Consider the following 14,328-nt stretch of genomic DNA (forward strand, 5'->3'; position numbering starts at 1 on the left):
CTCCTCACACAACTTTTCCAGTGTTGCATGGATTCCAGCCAGAGCACTAACCTCTACTTCAACGGTAAGTACCTGTACACTGTACCTGTACATAGCCAATCTGTAAATAGCACACCCGACTACCTCATCCCCATATTATTACTTATCCTCTTGCTCTTTTGCACCCCAGTATCTCTACTTGCACATCATCATCTGAACATTTATCACTCCAGTATTAATGCTAAGTTGTAATTATTTCCGCCTCTATGGCCTATTTATTGCCTACCTCCCTACTCTTCTACATTTGCACACACTGTACATAGATTATTTCTATTTTTCTTTGGTGTTATTGACTGTACGTTTGTTTATGTGTAACTCTGTGTTGTTGTTTTTGTCGCATTGCTTTACTTTATCTTGGCCAGGTCGCAGTTGTAAATCAGAACTTGTTCTCAACTGGCCTACCTGGTTAAATAAAGGTGAAATAAAAATAAAAGTAAATCGTCCGTGTCTGTATATTAATCTGTTTTTCTTTTTTTTGTTGGGTTAAAGTTATTTTGTGAGGAAGTTGGATCTTTCCATGATGGAGTATGTTGTTCCTCCATAGCGTAAAGCTGTTGGTACTCGTCGATTTCCCTCAGGATCTCCTTAGTATCCAGGTTGGCTCTTTAGAAGATAACAATGAGTCTTTCCCATGACGACGACAGGTGTCTGTAGTACAGCCAGCTAGCACTCGCGGAATCCACACAAAAACACGTTTGGTAATCCTATTTAATTAATAGCGGTTTCGTTTTAATCAAAACTAACAAACAAAGTGTTTTTCAGCATACAGTGTTCAGCTGCACCTCTGTTGGCCTCTATTCACAGGACAAATTAGCTAGCAACAACAAGCTAGTTATCAACTGCAAGCTATCTAGCTAAATTTCCATAAATGTTTAATGCTTTCAACCTGTCCCCAAATTAATATAATTGATTCAGAGTTTGTTTTAATATTTCAACCTGCGCGTCGTGATCTCGTTTGGTGTGGGGGGACAAAATCTATTTGCGCAAGATGGCGCACGATGGCGCACGATGGCGCACGTGTGCAGCCAGTTTGGGTACGGTGTTAACTTCTCAAAACTTGAAACTCATGCGTCGCGCTGCCAATGTCAGCTATAGGCCTAACCAAGTGTATCAGGCATCGCATTATCTTGGAAAATGCTGTTTGTTCGCCGTGATCAGCTCAGAAATTGACAAATAGGCCCACAAACTTGATATCGCTAATTATCAAGACAATTTAGCCCAATGAGTGAAACTCCAGGACAGCAGCCATGAGTAGCCTAGCCTAATTTTATTCCATAGGCAATTATCAATTTTACGTTTACCTGTCCTGTTTATAGGATATGGTGTGTTTGTTAACATTCTCATTCTTATTCACATTGAAGCAAAAAAAAATATGATATCACAGTGTGCATATGACATGATAAAGACCTATTTTACTGGTTGAAATCTGTTTGGGATGTCTTATAACATGATCACAAGTCATGAAAAATTAAACTTATTTTGGTTGACATCTGTTTTTTTGGTAAAAAACATGATTGAACTAGTGCCCAGGTATCTAAATGCTACTCAATTAATAGAGACCAATCTATATAAAACATATATTTTTTTCATTCGACCTTTATTTAACTATGCAAGTCAGTTAAGAAGAAATTCTTAATTACAATGACGGCCTTACAATGACGGCCACATATAAGCATGCGCATAGTATTTGTGGGCCATACACCCATTGGATATGAGACACTAGAACCATTACAATTGGAGTAATGTTATTTTTCAGACGGATTTTCATGATTTCTTTTTATCACAGTTGGCAAACAACCGCTGGTGGAGGGCACCAAAGCGGGTTACCCAGACAACACGCTGGGCTCAGACCTATCCCGTTTGAGACTCATGGACTCGGACGGCTTCATGCGGCCAAGCTCTTCCCAAATGACTGTATATTACTCTGGGCTGTGGTTAATAGTACTCGGGCTGAGTCCACTTCGGCTTATCCGGCCCGATTCAGGAGTAGGTCCATTTGAGGTTTTCATCCAGCAGGTGATGAAATATCAATTTTTTAAAACGAAGAAATGTGATATATTTCACCTCCAAATTATCAAATTCGGTAGGTAATTAGCAAGCAAAAATGTGTGACAGTCTCTGCAGTACTATAGTTATCAGAGATGGTCCCTAATTTAGAAAATCTATTATGCTATAAATACTTTGATTTTACTACAGTTGAAAAGTGCACATTCACTTCCATAATATTTGTTCCAGGCTACCTGCATGTAAGATAAACATGCACAATAATACAGCATACCCTTTTGTTATTATTCTTTTTTTTACACCCAATTTTGTGGTATTCAATTGGTAGTTACAGTCTTGTCCCATCGGTGCAACTCCCATACGGACTCGGGAGAGGCGAAGGTCGAGAGCCGTGCGTCCTCCGAAACACGACCCAGCCAAGCTGCACTGCTTCTTGACACAATACCCGCTTAACCCGGAAGCCAGCTGCAACAATGTGTCGGAGGAAACACCGTACACCTGGCGACCGTGTCAGCGTGCATGTGCCCGGCCCGCCACAGGAGTTGCTAGAGCGTGATGGGACAAGGACATTCCGGCCGGCCAAACCCTCCACTAACCCGGACGATGCTAGGCCAATTGTGCGCCGCCTCATGTGTCTTGGATTTGAATCTGTGCCTTGCGCAACAATAGATACAAGACATGATCAAAACTATGTGACATCCCTTCAAATTAGTGGATTTGGCTTTTACAATCACACCCATTAATGACAGGTCTATAAAATCGAGCACACAGCCATGTAATCTCCATAGACAAACATTGGCAGTAGAATTGCCAGTACTGAAGAGCTCAGTGACTTTCAACGTGGCACCATCATAGGATGCCACCTTCCAACAAGTCAGTTCGTCAAATTTCTGCACTGCTAGAGCTGCCCCGGTCAACTGTAAGTGCTGTTATAGTGAAGTGGAAACGTCTAGAAGAGACAACGGCTCAGCCGAATTGGTAGGCCACACAAGCTCACAGAACGGGACCGCCGAGTGTCCTTGTTTGCAACACTCACTACCGAGTTCCAAACTGCCTCTGGAAGCAACGTCAGCACAATAACTGTTCGTCGGGAGCTTCATGAAATGGGTGTCCATGGCCGAGCAGCCGCACACAAGCCTAAGATCACCATGCGCAATGCCAAGCGTTGGGCTGGAGTGGTGTAAAGCTCGCAGCCATTGGACTCTGGAACAGTAGAAACAGGTTCTCTGGAGGGATGAATCACGCTTCACCATCTGACAGTCCGACGGACGAATCTGGGTTTGGTGGATGCCAGGAGAACGCTGCCTGCCTGAATTCATAGTGCCAACTGTAAATGTTGGTGGAGAAGAAATAATGGTCTGGGCATGTTTTTCATGGTTGGACTAGGCCCCTTAGTTCCAGTGAAGGGAAATCTTAAAGCTACAGTATACAATGACATTCTAGACGATTCTGTGCTTCCAACTTTATGGCAACAGTTTGGGGAAGGCCCTTTCCTGTTTCAGCATGAAAATGCCCCTGTGTACAAAGCGAGGTCCATACAGAAATGGTGTGTTCGAGAATGGTGTGGAACTTGACTGGCCCGCACAGAGCCCTGACCTCAACCCCATCGAACAGTTTTGGGATGAACTGGAACGCTGATTGCGAGCCAGGCCTAATCACCCAACATCAGTGCCCGACGTCACTATTGCACTTGTAGCTGAATGAAAGCAGGCACCACAACATTGTGTGTGTGTGTGTGTGTGTGTGTGTGTGTGTGTGTGTGTGTGTGTGTGTGTGTGTGTGTGTGTGTGTGTGTGTGTGTGTGTGTGTGTGTGTGTGTGTGTGTGTGTGTGTGTGTGTGTGTGTGTGTGTGTGCGAGAGAGAGAGAGAGAAACAGAGATAGATGATGATCACAATAACTTTAGAATACATTGTCATGTCAACATTGAATACCAATATACGAAACATTGATTGTGTGTGTGTGTGTGTGTGTGTGTGTGTCTGAGAGATTTTGTAAACGAATCTAATTCTTGAAACATGCACCCCCCAATATGGATGTGAAGTTTTTCTTGACCAGGGATCCTTGTATGTTTTTGTATTTTACATTTTATCTATCCCCCCTCAACATAAATTTTAAAGTTACATCGTCATGTCCTGCATGCCCACATTATGCCAATCGTAAATGGGTTTTATTATCTTTTTATGCTTACAGTAAGTGTCTTGAAAAGCCAGAAAACTCAGGAGGTTGATGAGTTGCGGGCCCTCTGGAAAGTCCTTGAAATATGTCCCTGACCGCTGTGGTGGAGAAGGACGCAAAGTGTGTATACTGTATGAGCAAGTTGCTCTTTTTTAAAGAAAAATGGTGATGTAGATTTGTTTTTGCCCGTTCCTTACCTATTTTAAATGTAAGAATATGTTGCAGATGAACTTTAATTGGTGAATATGGAAACAAATAGAAATGTAATGAACAATCTTCTCAATATCCAACTTTATCCTCTGCAATACTTTTTTACAGTACACACTTTGAAAAAAAGTTTATATCTATAGGAGAACCCTTTGAATAACCGTTTTTGGTTCCAGGTAAAACCATTTTGGATTCAGGTAGAACCCTTTTGGTTTCAGGTAAAAACCCTTTTGGATTCAGGTAGAACCCTTTTGGTTTTTATACAGAACCCTTTCCACAGAGACATGGAGCCCAAAAGGGTTCTACGTGTAATCAAAAAGGCTTCTATTATGGGGACAGTCGGAGAACCCTTTTGGAACCCTTTTTTCTAAGAGTGTACAGTAGGAAATAAGCTGTAGTCAGGTGGTCATTACCAGGTTATGAGGAGGTCTTAACTATGTCCAGTAGGTTACATAATATATCAAATTATATAGCGGCTAGAATTATGACAAATATAGGTCACAATTATGACCAACTGGTTGTATGGTGGTCAGAAAATGACGTCACATTCTGGTTAGTAATAAGGTTCCTTTTTCAACCAAGTTTTGCCCACTGGGATTGCTCTATTTAGGCTATTTGATCGGAAACATGCATGTAAATAAGAATTTGTTCTTAACTGACTTGCCTAGTTAAATAAATGATGTAAAGTGTCTGTCTCATGACATCATCATACCTTTGGCCACCCTGTATGCTACAGAAAAGGCCACGGAGGCTATATAGCCTACTCTTTCTACTGTATAGGCTACATGATCTATGTTAAATGACTTTGACGGAATGTTGGTGGAGCACCGCAGCACTGCGTCTCTTCAACAGCACCATGGAGAGGCGTGCTGGGCATTGACGAGATACATAAACTGGGCATTGCTTATCATGGCGGCATCAGCTCTCTCCTTAATAGCTCATATGCTAATGTGAGAGAGAATCATTGTTTTGGGGCAAAGTTATGTGAGATGCCTCTTGGTCAGTTAAGCTTGGAAAATGCTGCCCTCGTCAATCTGCCACTGTAGGCGGATGTCTAAACATGCCAAATGGGCGGGCCGACCCTGATGCAGATGATTGACATACAGTGCCTTCGGAAATTATACAGACCCCTTTCCCAATTTTGTTACGTTACAGCCTTATTCTAAAATTGATTAAAACGATCTACACACAATACCCCATAATGACTAAGCAAAAATAGTTTTTTTTGTGCAAATTTATTATAAGAGACTGAAATATCACATTTACATACTGTAAGTATTCAGAGCCTTTACTCAGTACTTTGTTGAAGCACCTTTGGCAGCGATTACAGCATTGAGTCTTCTTGGGCATGACGCTACAAGCTTGGCACACCTGTATTTGGGGAGTTTCTCCCATTCTTTTCTGCAGATCCTCTCAAGCTCTGTCAGGTTGGATGGGGAGCATTGCTGCACAGCTATTTTCAGGTCTCTCCAGAAATGTTAGATCGGGTTCAAGTCCGGGGACTGGCTGGGCCACTCAAGTACATTCAGAGACTTGTCCTGAAGCTACTCCTGCGTTGTCTTGGCTGTGTGCTTAGGGTCGTTGTCCTGTTAGAAGGTGAACCTTTGCCCCAGTCTGAGGTCCTGAGCACCCTGGAGCAGGTTTTCGTCAAGGATCTCTCTGTACTTTGCTCCATTCATCTTTGCCTCGATCCTGACTAGTCTCCCAGTCCCTGCCGCTGAAAAACATCCCCAAAGCATGATGCTGCCACCACCATGCTTCACCGTAGGGATGGTGCCAGGTTTCCTCCAGATGTGACACTTGGCATTCAGGCCAAAGAGTTCAATCTAGGTTTCAGAAAATCTTGTTTCTCATGGTCTGAGAGTCTTACGGTGTCTTTTGGCAAACTCCAAGCGGGCTGTCATGTGCCTTTTACTGAGGAGTGTCTTCCGTCTGGCCACTCTACCATAAAGGCCTGATTGGTGGAGTGCTGCAGAGATGGTTGTCCTTCTGGAAGGTTCTCCAATCTCCACAGAGGAACTCTAGAGCTCTGTCAGAGTGACCACTGGGTTCTTGGTCACCTCCCTGACCAAGGCCCTTCTCTCCCGACTGCTCAGTTTGGCAGGGCGGCCAGCTCTAGGAAGTGTTTTGGTGGTTCCAGACTTCTTCCATTTAAGAATTATGTAGGCCACTGTGTTCTTACTCAAACTTCACATGATTGATTAAGAAAATATATTAAAGCCCTATATTCATGACATTCCATTAGTTGTACAATGGGAAAAGTTATTTAATTGATTGGATTTATATAGTTCTTTTCTACCAACTGAGGTACTCAAAACGCTTTACATAGCAGGGAGAAACTCACCTCATCCACCACCAATGTGTAGCACCACCCTGGGAAATGAACAGCGACCATTTTTCTGCCAGAACGCTCACCACACATGAGCTATCAGGTGGAGAGGTGAGGAGTGATATAGGCCAAACACACTTCAGCCCAGCTTAAACAAAAAAGGAAATCAGGTGCTTTACTGAGGTACTTGAAAATCCCTCCAAAAAATTGCCTTCATCATTGCTGCGATTCATGCTGAAATGTAACAGTATTGTTTGTTTGTCCCATCAATAAATCTACCAGATTTATACAGAATTGCTCCTTTTTCTTTATTCTCCCGAATAGTCATTAGTTGAAGAGTCCTGGGTTAAGGAATGTTTTTGGGATTCCATTAGTTGTGTCATGTTTATAACCAGTCTGTCACGGCCGACGAAAAAAGTGGACCAAAGTGCAGCGTGGTGAGCGTAAATTTCTTTTTATTTTAGAACGTCGCTAACAAAACAAGAAACAAAATAAACGACCGTGAAGTTTCCGAGGGCTATAGTGCCACTAACAAAGTCAACTACCCACAATAACAGGTGGGAAAAAGGGCTGCCTAAGTATGATTCCCAATCCGAGACAACGATAGACAGCTGTCCCTGATTGAGAACCATACCCGGCCAAAACATAGAAACACAAATCCTAGAAATAAAGGACATAGAATGGCCACCCAAACCACACCCTGACCAAACCAAAAAGAGACACAAAAAAAGGCTCTCTAAGGTCAGGGCATGACACAGTCTCATTAAACAATAATGATACGCCACGTAATCATTAAATCATCAAGCAATTACCATAGTAAATATATAGCCCTATTCAGATAATGTTGTTAGTGTTATTCATTGAGGATTGTTATTCAGTTCATAAACTTCTGAGCAGATTACATTGAATGGCCCTGTATTCTAATGAAAAAAATAGGGCAGAAATGTAGTGATACAGGGCTAAATGTTCTTATAGTTTAATGGCAGCAGAGCGAGAGGACACTAAATGTGCCACCCTCCTCCCTCCCTGGGGGCCGGGAAGAAGGTGCTAATGAGAACACCTGGTCAAATGGCTGAGAGCGAGAAGTGTTCCCGAGACGTTCAGCAAGACTCCTCTCAGCTCCCTTCTCCAAAGTGGATCACATTTACTATTCACTCTGCTGTCGTCTTTCTGCTGCACAGTCTGAATGGTCAGTAAAGCCTGAATGAATTCCATTTACAGCATCATTCATTAACCCCATCCTAATTTCCAGGTTCTAACCACAAACAAACGGGTCTTATTTTAATAAAGATAGATCTGGCTATAATACATATTTTATTTACTTAACCAGGCAATTCAGGAATGTTACTTCATTGAGTAATACAGAATCAGATACCACTGACTTGACTGATTTGTGTACCGTAAACAATATAAAGCAAATTTGAGAAGTGCACTTTAGTAGAATAATTGCAATACATTACTACTGTTTATTATCTATTTCATATCAAGACCCCTGCTTATTATTCATCTCACATATCAAGATCAGCACTTGCGTCATAGCTCAAAGATACAAAAACACAATGGAATACAAAACAACATTTGATATTCCGCAGCAATGACCGGTACATTTATATATATATTTTTCGCTACAGCAAGCATTAGTTCTGCTCCAAATTCTATCTGCTCCTGTTCTTAACACCTGGAGCGTGAAGAAGCCTAATCCTCATACTGCCCAATGGCACCACTAACTCTCTTCTCATAATGACTCTTCTCTTTTACCAACCCAACAATGCAACAGGGAGATGTGTGTTTGGCATTTGGTCATAAAGAGTGGCATTTAAGACAAGCCTATTATAAAAATGACATTGGAATTACAGACATTTAATGTTTTGACAGAATGAGTGAGTCAACATTCCAATCTGCCATGTTCAGAAAGGCCTTCCTCTCCTGTATCTGTCCACGGATCATAATCGCTGCACTATTGTATCCAGCTGTTGCCAAACTCTCCCTGGAAGTGGAGGCCAGAAGTTAAATGACTGTATTATTGGACCCATATCTTGGCTGTAGAACACATCAGTGAGTCCATAACATCATTCAGCCTTTCACTAGACCTCGATCATCACTTTAGTAGAGGACCCAGCTGCACTCAGATGACATCAGAAGAGCCTCCCAGGCCCAGTAAGTCTACAGTATTTAGTATTTTATTAGGATCCCCATTAGCTACAGCCAGAGCAGCAGCTACTCTTCCTGGGGTCCACACTAAACATAAAGCATGACATAATAAGGAACATGAATAGACAACTACATAAAATGACATAACACTGTACATAAGATGAATAGACAGGTACAGAACTGAATAGATGCAATTTACATAAATTACATTCCTACAGTACTGGGAAATGGGGCCAGTAAGTCTACAGTACCGGGAAATGGAGCCAGTAAGTCTACAGCACTGGGCAATGGGGCCAGTAAGTCTACAGCACTGGGCAATGGGGCCAGTAAGTCTACAGCACTGGGCAACGGGGCCAGTAAGTCTACAGCACTGGGCAATGGGGCCAGTAAGTCTACAGCACTGGGCAATGGGGCCAGTAAGTCTACAGCACTGGGCAACGGGGCCAGTAAGTCTACAGCACTGGGCAACGGGGCCAGTAAGTCTACAGCACTAGGCAACGGGGCCAGTAAGTCTACAGCACTGGGCAACTGGGCCAGTAAGTCTACAGCACTGGGCAACTGGGCCAGTAAGTCTACAGCACTGGGCAACTGGGCCAGTAAGTCTACAGCACTGGGAAATGGGGCCAGTAAGTCTACAGCATTGGGCAATGGGGTCAGTAAGTCTACAGCACTGGGCAACGGGGTCAGTAAGTCTACAGCACTGGGCAATGGGGCCAATAAGTCTACAGCACTGGGCAACGGGGTCAGTAAGTCTACAGCACTGGGCAACGGGGCCAGAAAGTCTACAGCACTGGGCAACGGGGCCAGTAAGTCTACCATACTGGGAGCTTACATCACTGCAAAATTAACCCCCAAAATAGTTTCTAAAAAAGATTAACATAAATTAGCCAACTCTGACTGAAGCTATCTCAGAATGCATGGAAACAACTGAAATACAGCATGAAATCATTGAACATAAGCATTTCAAAGGGCTATTGTATTACTTACCAGGGCAGACAGGGGACAGCCTTCGGTTTGTGTTGCCTATGTTGGAGTCAGTTTGGCCAGGGTTAGTAGAAGGCCCCTGGATATCACTGGTGGTGGATGGACACAGTTGCCCAGTGCACTGGCCTGCATTTGTTCATGTTGTCCTGCCAAATGTTTGCCTCCCTGTCAGTGTAAGTCCTGCAGGGCACTAGGCTCTGGAAAAGTCTCTCATTACATCATCCGTGTCATGTACAGTAGGTACTCCTGCCACTTTCTCTCCTGCTCTCAATCCCAATGTGATGATGAATGCTCGTTACTTATTAAGCGACAAATCATTCCTGAGAAAATGGAGAAAGGGAAAGAAAATAACATATTTAGTTCTGTTTCACAGGTTGCTCAAGCAGTTTACTGTCCTTTAGTTTGTTTTAATACAGAAGAAGACAATGTCAAAATCAAAAAATGAAACAAGAAATCCCCCATATCTAACAACATAATACACAATACATCAACATGTGTATTATTGTTATCTCTGAGCAGAGGGAATCCCAGAGGGCAATGCGCCACAAGAAAGATGGGTTGAGGGCATGGGGTACATCATATATCTTGCCATTCAAAATATCCAACAGTTGAAAGCCTCATAACCATTTTTTGTATTATTATTTAAGCTTTATTTAACTAGGCAACTAGGCAAACTAGGATTTATTTAACTAGGCAACTAGGCAAACTACAAGCCGGCCAAACCCTCCCTGAACCCGGACGACGCTGGGCCAATTGTGCAATGCCCTATGGGACTCCCGATCACAGCCTGATCACAGCCCAGGATCGAACCAGGGTCTGTTATGACACCTCTAGCACTGAGATGCAGTGCCTTAGACCTCTGTGCCACTCAGAAAGCCCTGCTTTCATTAGTGAGAGAAACATTTTCCTCCTTTACTGAGGAGCAGCTGGACCCCGATGCCTGTGATGGCCACCCGATTCACGTCTTCAAGCAAAAATTATTTTAAATTTGAAAAGAAATTAAAAATATTGAACCACAAGAAAAAGGCATTTAGCAATAATGTCCCCATTTAAAAGATCTTAGCCCACAGTTTAATGTTTCAAAACCACAGACAAATACTGCATTCAATGTTTTCATCAATATGCTTCAAATCACAACAACAACACAATGACGTCTCTGTAGAACAAAACAGACCTTACATCATCACCCCTCAAGCAGAGAATGCAGATAGATTAGGTTTATCTAAATTCTCTGAAAGTTATTTCTGTTCTGTGTCATGATTCCCTGTCATGGCAATCAAATCAACCCACTGTCCATATTGAGTCAATACTAAGAGCGAAGTATATCAATCTGTAGCCATGGCGAGCATGAGTCAAAAGAACGCAGGTTAATTTGACTGAGGCTATTTAAATTCTTAGTAGAACAACCTAGATACCAGTGATGTATACATCCTCCAAACACAGCTAGATCTCAATTTATTGTCTTCAAAACTACAGTTTGTAATTGATGCCTACCTAAATAGTGCAATGTAAACTCATCTAGGTTTTATTATCATAGAAATCTGTTACATTTTGAAGCTGATTTTATATCATTCACACCCCTTCCATTGGAGTGGTAGTAATGTTAGCTGGATGGGCTGAGCCTCACTGAGGAGAAAATTAAATAACACATCCCTGCTCTTAAACCGTGGTGCCACAGAAGAACTAAACATACCCTCAGATTCAGAAGGAGAACGAGTGAGTCATAGGCATGAAATGGAATCGCGGGTATTAAACCCAAATCTGAGCTGGAGGAGAAAAGAGGATGCTGCTGTGAGCGGCAGCAGGCAGCATCAGGGTTGTGATGGAGACATGGCTATTTTCAGAAGCTTTATCCTCAAGAATACCAAGCTCCACGTTACGGATGTCTGCCCTTCTGTTCACGTTTGTTTGGTTGCCATACCATGGATCTCAGAGGAGTGCCTCTCCCTGTATAGCCTACAAAGCAGTGGCACGATAATGACTACAGCGGCGATTAGGGCCTGGATAATCACTGCCTCATCAATATTAACTCCTGATCTTTGACTTACTCTGTAAATATATAGCAGATTCTAGACTACAGGAGGGTCCATGAGCAGACTTTCTGCCCTCCTCAAAGATATGTTACACAGCCCGTTCCTGCAGTCAAATGACCTAGTGGCCTCGTGTGGAATGTCATAAATATTTGTCATAATTTATCAACATTATTTGAAAAACCCGGCGCAAATCCGGTGTTTCTATGTCAAACGGTTTTCTTATATTTTAGTCTTCTGTGATGTATATAAAGTATATTATTAGGAGGCAAACTCAAAATTGAATACCTTTCAACTCTATATCTGTTGACAGATGTCTTCTTTTTTAAGCCCATAATCATGTGTGTGAGGTGTATACTTCTGTTTCAAAGTGGGTTGTTTAAGACTGCCAAGAAACACTCTGTGTGACCCTGATTTAGCCCACGGCAGTAAAGGTTAAGAAGATCTCATTATGCGCACAATGAAAATGAATGAATGTTTCATGATTATATTTGAGTGGTTTTTGAATATGACATTGACTAGTACAGTATTAATTTTGCTTTCTGAGTTTAGATATTAAACCTAAAGTACTTACTGTAGTCATGTTTACTTAACTTATTCATTCTTTCATTTAATTATTTTATATTTTCCCTTGATTTGATTTGGGTTTGATTTCAATCCCCATTAGGTGGCACCATGATGACAGCTAGTCTTCCTGGGGTACGACCAGTGGTGTAAAGTACTTAAGTAAAAATACTTTAGGGTACATCTGAAGTAGTTTTTGGTTTTTGTTTGTACTTTACTATTTATATTTTTGACAACTTTTACTTTACTACATTCCTAAAGAAAATAATTATACTTTTTACTCCAAACATTGTCCCTGATAACCCAAAGTATTTGTTACATTTTGAATGCTTAGCAGGACAGGAAAATTGTGAAAGTCATGCACTTATCAAGAAAACCCAGCCTATGGTCAGGCGGACTCACTAAACACAAATGCATCTTTTGTAAATAATGTGTGAGTGTTGGAGTGTGCCCCTGGTTATCCGTACATTTTAAAAACAAGAAAATAGTGCAGTCTGCTTTGCTTGATATAAGTAATTTGAAATTATTTATAATTGTTCTTCTACTTTTGATACTTAAGTATATTTAAAACCAAATACTTTTAGACTTTAACTCAAGAAGTATTTTACTGGGTGACTTTCACTTTTACTTGAGTAACTTTCAATTAAAGGTATTTATACTTTTACTCAAGTATGACAATTGGTTACTTTTACCACCACTGCGGACGACACATAATGAAAAAGATAGTACAGAAAAAAATATTTTACAATTGAAATCAATCAAGTAAAGACAGAAAAATAAATAATAAGTGTTTATAGTTTGAATGTCCCTGAAGCAAATTAGAGTATTTTCTTTCCTTAAAACAGAAATGTTGCTGCATGCTTTCTCAGAGGTAAATGCCAATAAGTGAAAACACAAATGCAATTTTACTTAAACTATGTTGCAGAAATCAATTGTCTTTCTCAGCGCATTTAATTATGCTGTAATATAATGTTTTAGTGAGTATCAGCCGAGATGTGTTTAGTGTGGTTTTGTAAAGTGGGCTTCCGAAGTTGGCAAGTGTAAAAGAGCACAGAGGGAATTGTTTACTATACTGGAGGACAGCAGTCTGGGGTAAAGATATACTTAGCCTGACAGCATGTCATCTTAACCCATGTAGTCATGGTTTCTCCCTCTTTCACTGCATCAAAGACATGGTAAAGCGCCATACAATGACTATGTAAAACTCACTGGGCAATACCCCAGTGTATTAACAGCACATTCACGCTTGTAATTCTCCCACGCACCCGCACAGCAGGAAAAGTGATGAGTAATCTCATCTGCAGCTATGCTCCAACACTGTGCACATAAAGATAAGCCCTCACACCAACAACTTGCGGTGATGAGTAATATGTCACCTCCCACCACAACCCACAACACCACCGCCTGTCCAGGTAAACAATGACTGACCCCTTCAGATCCCCATTCCTCCCAGCCTCGTGACTCCCAGGCCATGGCAGCTTTAGTGTAGGTAGTGGTGTTAGTGGATTCCCATGTAAGACGGGGGCGACCTGATGAAATAAGGCTGCGGTTTATGGAGCCACGCACAGACTCAAAGTGGTTCAATCACAGCTTCTGTGCCATGCGGGTGAATCAATGGAGAGAAAGAGTCTCACACTTCGTTCCCCCAGTGAGCAGCATTTAAACGTGCCCTGATGGGCCTGATTAAGTTGAGGGTTATAAGGCAGTAGCTGGGTGAGACACAGAAAGCCTCATCTCAAAATGGTGATGTATTGTATAGCTCAGATGGTATGACACAGAACATAAAAGGACGATCTGCAGCATATTCCTCCGAGCTTTTATGACAATTTGAGCAGAGCAGCCAT

The 14,328-nt window shown here is 41.9% G+C and overlaps 1 protein-coding gene across 2 annotated transcripts in view; it reads right to left on the reverse strand.

Moving 5' to 3' along the window:
• Positions 1-14,328, reverse strand: part of LOC129855255 (leucine-rich repeat-containing protein 7-like) — a 222,806-nt gene that overhangs the window by 165,507 nt on the left and 42,971 nt on the right. For both annotated transcript variants that reach the window (XM_055922696.1, XM_055922697.1), the window contains exon 2: positions 9,894-10,210. The gene's annotated coding sequence lies outside the window, so the exon portion shown is untranslated. The remainder of the gene's footprint in view (positions 1-9,893; positions 10,211-14,328) is intronic.

Source organism: Salvelinus fontinalis, chromosome 5 (genome assembly GCF_029448725.1).
Source record: "Salvelinus fontinalis isolate EN_2023a chromosome 5, ASM2944872v1, whole genome shotgun sequence".
In the NCBI taxonomy this organism is placed as follows: domain Eukaryota; kingdom Metazoa; phylum Chordata; class Actinopteri; order Salmoniformes; family Salmonidae; genus Salvelinus; species Salvelinus fontinalis.